This window comes from Hoplias malabaricus, chromosome 6 (genome assembly GCF_029633855.1).
Source record: "Hoplias malabaricus isolate fHopMal1 chromosome 6, fHopMal1.hap1, whole genome shotgun sequence".
Classification (NCBI taxonomy): Eukaryota; Metazoa; Chordata; class Actinopteri; order Characiformes; family Erythrinidae; genus Hoplias; species Hoplias malabaricus.
In genome coordinates this window covers 15769311-15782662 of record NC_089805.1, presented here as the reverse complement: position 1 = coordinate 15782662, position 13352 = coordinate 15769311, and the positions used below count along the sequence as shown (strand labels likewise).

General features: G+C 38.4%; 1 protein-coding gene across 4 annotated transcripts in view; it reads right to left on the bottom strand.

Annotated features, from left to right (window-relative positions):
* ctdp1 (CTD (carboxy-terminal domain, RNA polymerase II, polypeptide A) phosphatase, subunit 1) overlaps positions 1 to 13352 on the bottom strand; it is a 243775-nt gene that overhangs the window by 181380 nt on the left and 49043 nt on the right. Inside the window, exon 1 of one of the 4 annotated variants that reach the window (XM_066674469.1) lies at positions 7163 to 7269. The exons of the other annotated variants lie outside the window; for them this stretch is intronic. The gene's annotated coding sequence lies outside the window, so the exon portion shown is untranslated. Of the gene's footprint in view, positions 1 to 7162; positions 7270 to 13352 lie in introns of those variants that run through there. 4 annotated transcript variants of the gene reach the window in all.

The window sequence follows — 13352 nt, the reverse complement described above, 5'->3', positions numbered from 1 at the left end:
CCGATCAACACGGGTCGCGAGTTTGTTAACTACAGCTACGGTGAATCGGCGGCGGCTGTCGAAGCGGTATCACATAAGAGTTTGTTGGGCCAATATGGTGGTGATCTTGGATGTGTGATTTAAGAAATTACAGCATGGACCTAAAATGTGACATGCTTACCTTGCTGCAATCAACAATATTAATATCATAATAAATGTTCCAAACCAGTGTGGTTTCCTAGAGATAGAGTGACCATTTGACTTATTTAGCATATGAACAGGGAAAGCAGGAAGGGCCACAACAGCTCTCACTGTGGGACCAGATGACCTTATCAATAACAAAGGAAGTTTATTACTGAGTAATCAACAACCATCACAGACAAAGGGAACTAGTCTAAACATGAAGGTGACAGAACTCAATTTCCACTGAGTTAGAACTTGAGTGGTATTTGCACATAGACTGTATTCAGACACAAATGACATCACATCCTTCAGGAGGAGCTTAGGGGAAGGTGGTATTGTCAATCTATATATGCTGTGTTTTTCTACTACTCAATGTTCAGTCCAGCTCCGCTGAATCCATGGTACCTCTTTGTATCTTGAAATTGCTTGCTGTAATAAAGGTTTTCCATTTTTCTTCAATTTTGAGAGACGTCCCCTACAGTGGATATGACGTACCCGCATGTTTTTCGACAAGACCCGCTGGATGGTTTGGAAGCATTGACGTCTAGACAACTGACAATCGCTGAAGCTCCTGAAGACAATGCTATATCTGCTCAGATTGACGAGGTGGACGGGCAAGTAAGCACTACAGCGCTAAAACTGATAAATTCCACTGTCGTTCTAATCCTACAACACATCATAAACAACAAATGTGCCTTGGTTGTGAAGGGGGATCACCCTAGTCAAATGATCTAGATCACCGTGTCTGTTTGAACCTAATATCTTCTTTTTTGAAAAATACTATAAAGATATAACAAGGACATTGTTCACGCCCGCCTTAAAACACGCCATAGCCAGGCTTCTAAAGTGTTTTGGAATACAACTACCCCTTCTAAAAATTTAAGGATGTGCTGAAACAGTCATCTGTGAATTACAATGCAAGCCATTCATTGTGGAGAAGCTGCAGGAACTAAGAGAAAGCCTGGTTGATCAAACATCTGAATAGTTTGTCAGCGAAGCCGTTGACTGTTGAGAAGGTGGTTTTAAAGACTTGCAACACTGTTTAAGTGAAAATGGAGATAGTTTGCGGACACCAGAGACTGTCAAAGCGTGTGCTGAAACACTGTGAGAACTGCGAATTGACACATTTGATGTATAAATGTATTGATGATAGTGTGGATGATTTTACACTCATTAATAGTATGCTTGATGTCGATGTTAAACGCTTACAAAATTTAAAAAAATCAAATGAATATTGTCAAATCAATATCGCATGATTGGTGTCATTCGACGTAGTTATGTATAGATTCTGACAAATCAACCCTTGTGACTATTAGCAAATCTCTGTCCCTCATGCCTAGAGTGAAAATACAGTAAAAATTGGTTATGTCCTTTCTCTATGTACATATATAATAGACATTTGTGTGATAAAACTTTCAACAAAGAAACCAACTGATGCATGTAAAGTGATTGAAACATTTGTTGAATATCTATTTGAGAAAAATGTAGATGTGTGTGTGAACTTTCTAGATTTCATCGATGCATTGTGAAAAAAAAACAGTCAAGCAAACAAATTTGGGGTTCATTATTTTCAACAATGTCATCTATCGACACATCAAATCTTATGAGAACGGTATATTACATGCCGTCTAATTCTGGTTCATTAGGTGGTAAAAATCATTTGAAACAGGGTGTTTTAGAGAATAAAGGATTGCATCTGTCTGATCAACAGGTCTCAGGTTAGCTGGAGAGGATGCATACACATTCCACAAACTCATACAACACAATTACAAAAGAAACCGGGTTAGTATATGGCATTGACTCTCAATTCCAAGCTGATCTTGTTGATATGAGTACGTATTGTAAGGAAAATGATGGATATAAATATATGTTGACATGTACTGACGTGTTCAGCAAATATGCGTTTACTCGATTGTTAAAAATAAGTCAGGTATAGAAGTCTCAAAAGCATTTGAGTCTCAAAGAGTATTTCAACAAACATTTTAAAAATTTAGTATCAAAAAACAAAATCACACATTTTGCTACAGGTAGTGAGCTAAAAGCTGGTGTCATAGAACAGTTTAATAGAACGCTAAAAAGTCGTATGTGGGGTTATCTAACAGCTGCAAACTCCAAAAGGTACACTGATGTTTTACAAGATATTATGAGCATTACAACAATATTTACCAACATAGTATCAAAACCAAGCCAACTGATTTGACGAATGAAAATGAATCTAATGTGTTTAAAACGCTGTATTGTGTGAGAAACAAATTAGACAAGAAAACCACATTTAAGTACAAGATTGGTGACGTTGTGCGTATTTCTAAAGTCAGGGGTACAAAGGGGTATGAGGAGAACTATACACTATACAGTTTTTTACTATATCAGACTGTATCCGACGACAACCACCCATTTATAAATTGAAAGATTATGACGGTGACATTATATATGGTGGTTTCTATGAAGAAGAGTTGCAAAAAATCTGCATGTCTGCCAGAAAAAGATTCAAAGTTGAAAAAATTTTAGATAAAAAAAGAAAATGGTAAAAAAAACAATGGTTTTAGTGAAATGGTTAGGTTGGCTGTCAAAATTTAACAGCTGGGTTCCTGAAAATGTTGTTGTGGACATACAAAGGCCTTAAAATGTGTTGTACTTTGTGAACTAGTTCATTTACATCAAAGGACAAATATGGGAGACAATGGTTTTTGCGTCTCACTTCTAAGCAATTCATTTATGTCAGTGTACCCTGATAATCAAATTTCTAATTATAGAACAAAACTAGGGAAACCGATCGATCAAAAAGGTGACTGGGAAATAGCGGTGATAGAGTTTCAATACACGCGAACATGGACAACCTTTTGCAAGCTAAATGCCACATTTTGTGTAATTGATAAAAAAATCGAATAAAGCAACACAAATAACTCTACCTACCGGGTATTATAACCATATGCCGACATTGGTTGCTGAAATTAATATTCATCTAGCAGACCATTCAATTTGGTCTTGTTTATGACCAAATAAGTCACAGGTTATTTATTAAGATGTTATCTGATATCGGTTTGATATTTAATGGTAAACTAGCCATCATCTTGGGTTTTAAACCGGGTGTGATACTAGAGTGTGTTGTTAAAACAAATGTACCCGGAAGTCTTACAGAAACATTAACTGTCGACATCTATTGAGGTTTCTACTCAATGTTTGTTTACACAGACATTGTTGATTACCAATTAATTAGAGACAGCTTTGTACCCCTCTTAAGATGTGTACATATATCAGGGAACAAGCATGATATTGTCACAGTTAGATACAGCAAGCCACATTACGTGTTGACAAAGTCACAGATAAACGATATCGCTATAGAACTGAAAACTGATCAGAATCAGCACGTAAATTTTTCCTACGGGAAAGTGGTTGTAAAGCTACACTTTAGACCTGTAAAACAAGGAATTAAGTTTTGAAATGGAATCTTTCAACAGACTGGCCATGGATCCTGAACATTATGTTTCTTCCTATCAGAATCAGGCCGGAGGTCACATGCCCGGCTATACAGGTAGCTCAACAATGGAGGACAGTGCAGGATTTGGTGGGATTTTTAGAAATTTATTTAGAATGGCTATACTGCTGTTGAAGAAGGGTTTTAATATAGCCAAACCACATCTAAAAACAGCTGCTAAAAACATTGTAAGCAATGTTGTTAGTAATGGTCTGACGCGTATGATTTAAAATAAAATAGAAAACATAGTATATATTTATGACTGCTGGCAACCCATTTATGATAAAATGTTAAAGATAAGAAATATTATTTTTGTTCAAGGGATACCAACATCGCTATGTGATGTTATGAAAGATGCCAGTAATAATGCCGAAGTAGAAAATGTGCTTACACAGTATGTACATCACAGAAATTTAAGCGCCATTTACTTAATGCAAAATTTGTTTTTTCAAGGAAAGTCTAGTAGGACAGTTAGTTTGAACACAAACTATCTCATATTACTTAAAAATCCTAGAGACAACAATCAGGTTTGTGTATTAGGTAGACAGATGTACCCCCGCAACACCTGAAAACTTTCGTCTCAGAACAGATCTGCTTTCAAACATACCGGTTGTTTACATTCCGAAAATACGCAGATAGATCAGTATGTTGGACAGACTATATAGAAACCTACCACTTCTTAAACTTTTATTTAAAGTCCAACCAACACAGAGACGTGTTATTTTACAAACGGCGTCTAATGAACTTATCTTAACTCTGTGCAAGGTTGCTCTTAATGGTACCATACCTCTCACATCAACGCAATATCAAGAGTTAAAGAAGTAGTAGTCTGAAATTAAATTTATTGCAGATAAATAGATTGGTGTTTCATGGAAAAAGAAAATAATTAATCAGATAGGTGGGTTTCTTTTACTGTTGTTAAGCGTTGCTTTACCATTTATAACAAGCTTGATAGCAGCAAGATAACCTGAAGAGATGGAGTACACTGAAAAATTATTTTTGGTACCTCAGCACCAGTTGGATAAGTTAAAGAGTGATAACAGTCAGGGGGGCTGTCAGACAAATTGTAGAAAATGACATGTCGATCAGAGATATTTTGGCCAGGAGGGATTTCAAACCCCATGAGAAGCCCAAACTTTATACAGCCGTGTTACAGAGATATTTAACCATCGCTAAACATGGTGATTGGGAGACCAATACTTTAACATTGTCATTGCCACCTGTGGATGCTGTTAATAAGGAAATAAATGTTATCGATCAGACTGGTGACAAACATCCCATAACGGATGATGTTCTGATGTTCTTAGAAATGTATCTTCGCAAAGCAGACATTAAATGCTCAGTATGTTTTAGAAACAATGTCTAAATCAAAAGATGTGTCTCCCTGGAATGAATTAGGAGAATTTGTCTTAAATGGATGTACAATCCCAGGGTCACATGTTCTGGACTTGGTGAATAGCATCACCGCTGCACACCGTGTTAGCGATGATCGTAGACCTTGGGGTTGGGGCGAGTTTCTAGAGGCTTTTGCTGTTTTAAATATCCCTCTTTCTACCATACCAAACAAGTATGTCAGACAAAAAATGTATTTGTTAAAAAATAAAAAGTCTGTTGATCATGCCACACCAGTGAAAGACACATTGCCATCACCTGTTAAGAGTGTTGAACCCCCCCAAATTTCTCTCCCCCATTTTAGACAGAAGTGTTTGGTTAAACTTCTAATTGTTATATGTTTTATTTTATTTCATCTGATGTGTGATTGTGTTGTTTACTTGATTGTTTGAATATTTTTCACATTGTTTGAAGAACTGTCAATGATGTTTTATTATTGTTACATGTATATTTGTAAATAAATGAGTTGAAAATCTTTTTGAAAATGAGTTTTTATTCACCAGCTTTACATTACACATGGGCTATACAATAAACACCTGTCCTTTTTGAACATGTTCTTACAAACACACGGATACAAATGTTTCACAAAGGCTGAACCATAGTAATTTTTTGCTAAATTAAAACTATATTTTGATATAACTTCTTCATAACTATACCGTATAACCATGTGGTATACACTGTAAAAAAAGACAATTTTTTTACAGACATTAACCATAAAAAATGACAGATGTTTTTCTGTTTTTTTCTGTAAATAGAGAATATACCTTTGAAATAAAGGAAAATCACCTTTTTAAACAAATCTGCTGTAAAAGCACAGTCTGTAACTTTAATTTACTAGAATCCTGTTTTATAACAGAATTGTACAGATTTTTAAGGGGTTTGAGTGTTAATTTATAAGTTATCAGTTTAAAAAAAGTCATTGGTGGAAAAACACAGACCAATAATGTAGTATTATTTTTTTCCTTCTCTGTCTTTTTATTTGAAGATACAGAATAATTTTTGTTGTAAATAATAACACCATAAAACCAAAAGAAAATCAATTTAACAAAACTGTCCTATGAAATTACTTTCAATACACACTGAAAACTTGTAACACTTTTAATATTACTACTGTAATATCAAATTTACTTGCAAATGTTATGTAAAATCTACTTGACATCAAATGTAACATTTGAAAATATTAAGTAAAATTTACTCTACTTAATTTTTTATAAAAAAAATTTTTTATAGACACTCAAGATATTAAGTAAACTTGTCAGTGTTTTATGGATTAACTAGATTATATTCTATTTGATATTTTATTTTATATCAAGTTATATTACTGACAATTCTGATGTAAATTATGCTAATTTTCATTTGATAAATGTTAGCAAATAAATAATTGTCCGTATCATATCACAAATCACACAAAACAATCACAATGACATGGGAAAATCTGGAAACAAGTATTTAATGGTTCATTCAATAATATCTCTGATCATTTGGAACAACTGTAGAATTAACCATCTACATTCATTCATTCATTGTCTGTAACCCCTTATCTAGTTCAGGGTGGCAGTGAGTCCAGAGCTTAACCGGAATCATTGGGTGCAAGGCGGGAACAAACACTGGAGGGGGCGCCAGTCCTTCACAGGACGACACACATTCACTCAAAACAACGAAAACGAGTCACAAATCCACCTACCAATGTTTTTGGAATGTGGGAGGAAACCGGAGCACACAGAAGAAACCCATGTAGACACAAGGAGAACACACCACACTCCTCACAGTAAATATTTTTGGTGTCATTTTATCTCACTCAAAGACAAATCTACAGCATCACATATGAAATGGTGCCTTTCAAATAGTCAGTTAAAACCTTACATTACTCAGACAACATCCAACAGTCTTTTGAAGAGGCAAAAATGAGGACAGCAAGTTTGTGTCTGCACATGGCATCTGAAGGTTCATCCAAAGAGTGGAAGTTCATTAAAAGACAACAGCGGTATGTGAACGGTGAATAAAACCGAACAATGTCTTCGCAAGTGGTTGGTAGTTATTTGCAAAATTAAAAAGAATAGTAATATTGTGTAGCGTAGTGTTGGGGGTATGCAAGATAAAAAAGTAGCCCCATAAGCAGTGAGCAAGCTTTACCAGCACTACCACATCCTGGCAACATCTTTCCTTCAAGAAGGATGGATACATCCTCTGGATCCTCTCCATCAGCACCACAGATAACCAGTATCCGGATGTGTCGAATTACGTCTGTCCTCCTGCATGCAATCAGAAAGAAAAATCAAGTTAATTATATTGAAAGAAACTATCAAAGTGCTTGAAATATAAATGACATTATTATTATGACAAAAAACAACACACACACACACACACACACTAAAGACAACCATCATTAAACATAGCTCAAATTACCTTTTTTTTCTATTTTAAGCCTATTTTATGGTGAGCTGGCATTAGTAAAACATTTAAGGAACATGCTCTTAGCCATAAATTGTGTGCCCATGCAGCTTTACTTTGCCTAGTAACACCATAGTTTTGTAATGGCAAAGCATGTGCAATTTTAAATAATTTTGATGTGTTTTCTAATGTATTTTTTGAGAAATCCTCTAAGATGAATCTGTATATTCATCCGGTTGCCTTCCCCTTATAGCTAAATTTTAATAACATTAACCCTAATGTAGCTACTGTTTTTTGGGTTATTTTAGGGCAGACTACAAAATTTGTATTTAGATTGCATTTAAAATGTTATGAATGAATTAATTGTGTTTTATGGAGTTGTCGTGAGGGGAACTTCACTTGTATTAGAATTTTGAATTCATTACAATAGATATTTTGGGAGTCGACTCCTCTTCCCTATTGCCATTTAATGTGGTTTTATTCCTTCCGTTTCACTGTGTTGTGAGGCTGCTCAGTGGGATTTTGAATCATGCTCTGAAAATAACTGAATATTTCCCAGTATCTGCCCCATGTTGCATAACTAAAGAAGAAAGAGGTTTTAATTTGAAATTGAGTTGAGTTGAAAATAGTCTCAACTGAAGCAATTTTGGACTAAAATTTCTGCACACTTTTTAAGGAAAGCACTCTTTCTATTCATGTACGACATAGTGAGGTGCCATACTATTTTTTACCATGTGTAAAATGATTTCAGAGTGTGGTTCCAGAGTTGTCCTGTGTAGTAGCTGCTCGGTAAATGGTGAGAGCAGTGAAAAACAGTAACATTAAAAAGTTCCTACAAAAGTCCCAAAAAAAGACAGATGGAGCACCGGGAACACGTGGGCTTTACGTTCAGACTAGCTTCGACAAAGTTTCTCGAGCTAAAGTCAATAAAAAATGTATAAAAATCTTACCATTTATCACAACCAGCATACAAAGCGGCCTAAGGACAGTGTTTAAAGTTTAATTAAGTAACTCACTGAAGCAAACTGCTTGCGATTAACATTAATCATCGCCAGCTAATTTAATGTAAACTAACATGGACGACTTTTTCCTTATGAAAATGGCAATACTTTGAGCAATAACTCAAGCTACCGAAACGCACACAGACCAGTATATTTTCACAAATATAAAAATCAGGCAATAACTTACATTACTCTTGTGACAACTCGACCAAGCAGCACCTCCACAACAGCTCCAAACGTCTCCTCGCTGCCTTCTTCTTTGTTCCTAACATCTCCATTAAATCCAAAATCAGCGGGTAGCTTGTCTTGTATCATGCCAAAAGTGCATGCGCGATTTCGAACATGCTATACTTAAGTAAAAATAGCTTAGTATTATTATTATGTTCATTATTATCAATGGACTGTTTGGAAACAGCTAATGTTAAGTTCCATATCAAATAAATGGCATTCAATCAAAAACAGTAGCTTCCGCATTTGATCAAACCTGGAATTATGGTGGAATAGTAATGGTTTTGATTTTGAGTAAAATATCTGTTACGTTTCCCCTCTCAAATTCATTAATACATCTGTTACCAAACCAGCTGTAAAATAGGTTAAATAAAATACACACTACTCACTCACTACTAAATAAACTACTCACTCACTCATTAAAACAGAGCTTTGTTTCACTATAAATGCCCCCTAAACCAAGAGCTAGATAAATTACAAAAATTCACTGACATATATATATATATATATATATATATATATATATATATATATGTGTGTGTGTGTGTGTGTGTGTGTGTTTTAGTAAGTATTTGATGGAGTGCAAATTAAGTACACTTAGTGAAAAATATAGTGAGAAATAAAAACAAAATTATAAATACAGAAGCAGAACAATTATATTTATTCTTCAGTGGGACTAATCTGTGTAACTCCTTAAGGTCAGTTGATTAGGTTTTTACTGCCTTTTTTCTTTGTTAAGAGTGCCCCTCAAAAATGTATAAATTCCTTCAGTGTGAAGCATTTATGGGGGTAATTCCCCTATTTAGTAAATGAATTACTTTGGTCTTACAGGACAGTAGTGACAAAAAATTCCTTTACCCAATAAGAGTATGCCCATGGTAACATGTCACAAAATGAAATTAAGCAAAATGTTTAACATGTCACATCAGGATTTTAACCTGAAAATAGCTTCAGAATATATTATGTGACCCTTTGATACAATAAGAAAAGGTCCTAATGAACAGCTCATTTGTTGTATTTTATACTTCTTTTTGTCATTTAATGTAAACAGGGTCTGGGCTCTGATGGTCACCCACCATTTTTAATTCATCAGCTGACCAAAGAAAGAATGCTCCACCACTTCAAGATGTTAATCTAACAATCCAAAGGGGACAAGATTTTAATATCTATGTTGAACATAATATTTTTATTCATTCATTTATTTTATTGCAATGCGCTGGTCCTTTATATACACACACACAGAAACATCCACTGGGAATACAATTAAAAACCATAGCATATATTAATTCAAATGTTCAATCTGTTGAGTATGGAAAATGGAACATCTGTTCAGTAATTTGTTACTCTTTTCTTTAAAATAGGTGGTAAATTGCAAAATTAGCTGTTATTTTATTGAATTATATTTTTTACAGAATAAACTCTTTCTATTCTATTTCTAAACAATAGAAAATTAGGTCGGCAAGCAGTTCTGTGTAGTGAATGGACAACGTCGTGGTTGCCAGGACTATGTCATAGACTGTTCAGCCAATGAATGCCTGAGAATCACTTGTTTGATTTTGAGCGCCAGCTCCACCTGGAAACCTGTTTCAGTTACCAAAGCGCAGGATACTGCACAAGAGTTTGCTCAGAGACGCTGCTCACGCCATGTTTTAATGCTCAGCCTCAAGTAAAGGTAATGTTCTGCTTTTATTTTTTTCCAGATAACTGCTGATTTGCTGTGAGTAAAACGATATATGTTGTATTGAGTTAGTAGCATTTTGACATCAAGCTGATGTATGAGACATTGCTTTACAAAAGTCTTGGCTTAAATTTATTCACACAAATAAGAAAATTGATTATGGCTTAGGAATGTGATATCGCAGTGTTTTAAGGGTGATCTGCCAATGTAGTAGAATTCAGTCTAACCTGAAATCTGAAATAATTGAAAAACAAAATGGTCTACCTGCTTTTCTTGATTTTTGGCTAACCTGCAGCTTAAGGTTTTACTAGATATATTTGAAGAGCTGTTAGCATATGGGTCTACATGACTACCAGGTCACATATCAGATAGAAATCAAGAAAAGGGGGTCAGAAAGAAAGGTTTAATCAGCCATTGAGATAAAGCTCAGTAAAATAAGTAAGACCTAGCTGTATTTCATATATGGCCCATGCACTGTAAAGTGAGCATATATTTAAAAGATATGGTCCAGATCTGGCTCATACAGTTGTGGCAAAACTTATTGGTTGTCACGTCCTGTGTTAGTTTTCCTCACCATGTGCTCATTTAGCACATGGCTCTGTTTATTCTTCCCGTCTCCGCCCTAGTCCTGCCTCAGTTCCGCCCTCTCGTCAGTGTCTCCTTTGTAGTCCTGCCCTCTTGTTATCAGTCTCAGGTGTTCCTTGTCAATGCTCTCTGTATTAGTCCCTTTGTTTCAGTGCTCCCTTGTCGGTTCTTGTGTGTGTAGATGTGTTTCTTTGTCTGTTGTCTTACACATTACCACCAGTTCACAGTTGTTATGTTCCTGTCCTAGTTATGTTCCACTGAGTTCTAGTTTGTTTTCTTGCCTCCCTGCTCCTGTTTGTTTTCTGTTTGTTGTGTTTGCCTTGGTTTTGTTTAAATAAATATTCCTTGCGTGTACATCCGCCTCCTCATCCTCCCTCAACTGTGACCATTATAATGGACGTAGCGAGGAATCCGTTTGCTAGGTGTGCGATTAGGCGTACTCCGTTCAGTTTGGGTCCTGGCACTCCAGCGGGGAATTCAGTGGTGGCTAAGGTGTCCTCCACACCCTGCAAACAACGGAGTCGGCGGAAGCAGCATACTGGAGTCTCCCCTTCGCCTGAGGACTGCCCCTTCAAGCTCAGGGAAGACGTTGAGGGGAAGGCATTGGTGCTGTTAGCCTCGAACCTCAGGGGAGAAGAGGTGAATCTAACAGGGGCGTATTTCGTAAGGATCCTTGTTCAAAGGATTTCATGGACTTCCTCATGAATGCGCCCATTGGACCTTGGAACCCTCAACAGTTCCAGCACATGCTCCTCGAGCAGCCCAAGTCCCTGCCTCTGTGGACGACGTAGCAGGGCCCCCTGCCTCTGTGGACGTCGTCGCAGGGCCCCCTGCCTCCGTGGACGTCCCTGCAGAACTGCCTACTGCTGCTGCTCCAGTGTCCACAGTGCCTCCAGCTGCTCCTGTTCCCGTGATGGCAATTAACCCTGACATGGCAGCGAAACCCATCGCTCCTGTTCCTGTGATGGTGGCGTCCGCAACCGCTCCTGTCCCTGTGAAGGCAGCATCCGCCACTCCTGTCCCTGTGATAGCGGCTCCCTCAGACGCTCCTGTTCCTGCGATGGGGTCGAACCATGCCGCTCCTGTTTCAGTGAAGGCGGCATCGGCTGCTCCTGTTCCAGTGATGGCGGCGAACCCTGCTGCCTCTGCTCCTGTGACTGTGGCTTCGGCCGCTTCTGTTCCTGTGACTTTGGCTCCAGCCGCTTCAGTTGGTGTCCCTAGATCGGCCACAAAGACTTCTGGGCCGATTCCTAAAACTGTGTCCAGACTGGCATCTCGGACATTACCTGAGACTTTTACCAGTCCTGGGCAGTCCCCAGTGGTTGTTTTTGTATCTTTGTCTCTCCCTGTCTTAGTCCCAGTACCTATGCCCGCTTTTGTCTCTGTCCCGGTCCCTGTCACCGTGTTTGTATCTGTCCCTGTGAATGTCCTGGTCCCAGTTCCCCTGCCTCAAGTCCAGTCCCTTGTCCATTCCCAGTATCCAGCTTCAGTCCCATCACCTGTCCGGTCTCCAGTCCAGTCTATGTTCCAGTCCAGTGTCTCACCCCGTTTGCAATCCAGTCCATTCTCCTGTACAGTCCCTGTTTCAGTCCCATGTCTCTGCTCCTGTCTTGTCCCAAGTCCAGACTCATGTCTCTGTCTCCTGTTCTGTCTCAGCCCCTGTCCAATGTTCAAGTCCAGTTCACAATGTCCAGCACCCTCTTGTCCTCCGTCCAGTCATGTGTGCCTGCTCCTGCCCTGTCAAGGTCTGTCCTCTGTCTTCTCCTGAGTCCCGTCTCCTGTTTCTAGTCCTGTCCAGTGTCTAGTCTCTATTCTAGTCGCGTGTCCTGTCTCCTGTCTGATCTCAAGTATACAAGTCCTGCACAGTGGTCAGAGGGATTTTAAGCCATTCTTCTGGCAGGATAGTGGCCAAGTCACTATGTGATGCTGGTGGAGGAAAACGTTTCCTGACTCGCTCCTCCAAAACACCCCAAAGTGGCTCAATAATATTTAGATCTGGTGACTGTGGGAGATGGGAAATGTTTAACTTCACTTTCATGTTCATCAAACCATCCATCCATCCATTATCTGTAACCGCTTATCCAATTTAGGGTCACAGTGGGTCCAGAGCCTACCTGGAATCACTGGGCGCAAGGCGGGAATACACCCTGGAGGGGACGCCAGTCCTTCACAGGGCAACACAGACACACACACATTCACTCACACACTCACACCTACGGACACTTTCGAGTCGCCAATCCACCTGCAACGTGTGTTTTTGGACTGTGGGAGGAAACCGGAGCACCCGGAGGAAACCCACGCGGACACAGGGAGAACACACCAACTCCTCACAGACAGTCACCCGGAGCGGGAATCGAACCCACAACCTCCAGGCCCCTGGAGCTGTGTGACTGCGACACTACCTGCTGCGCCACCGTGCCGCCTCGTTCATCAATCCAAT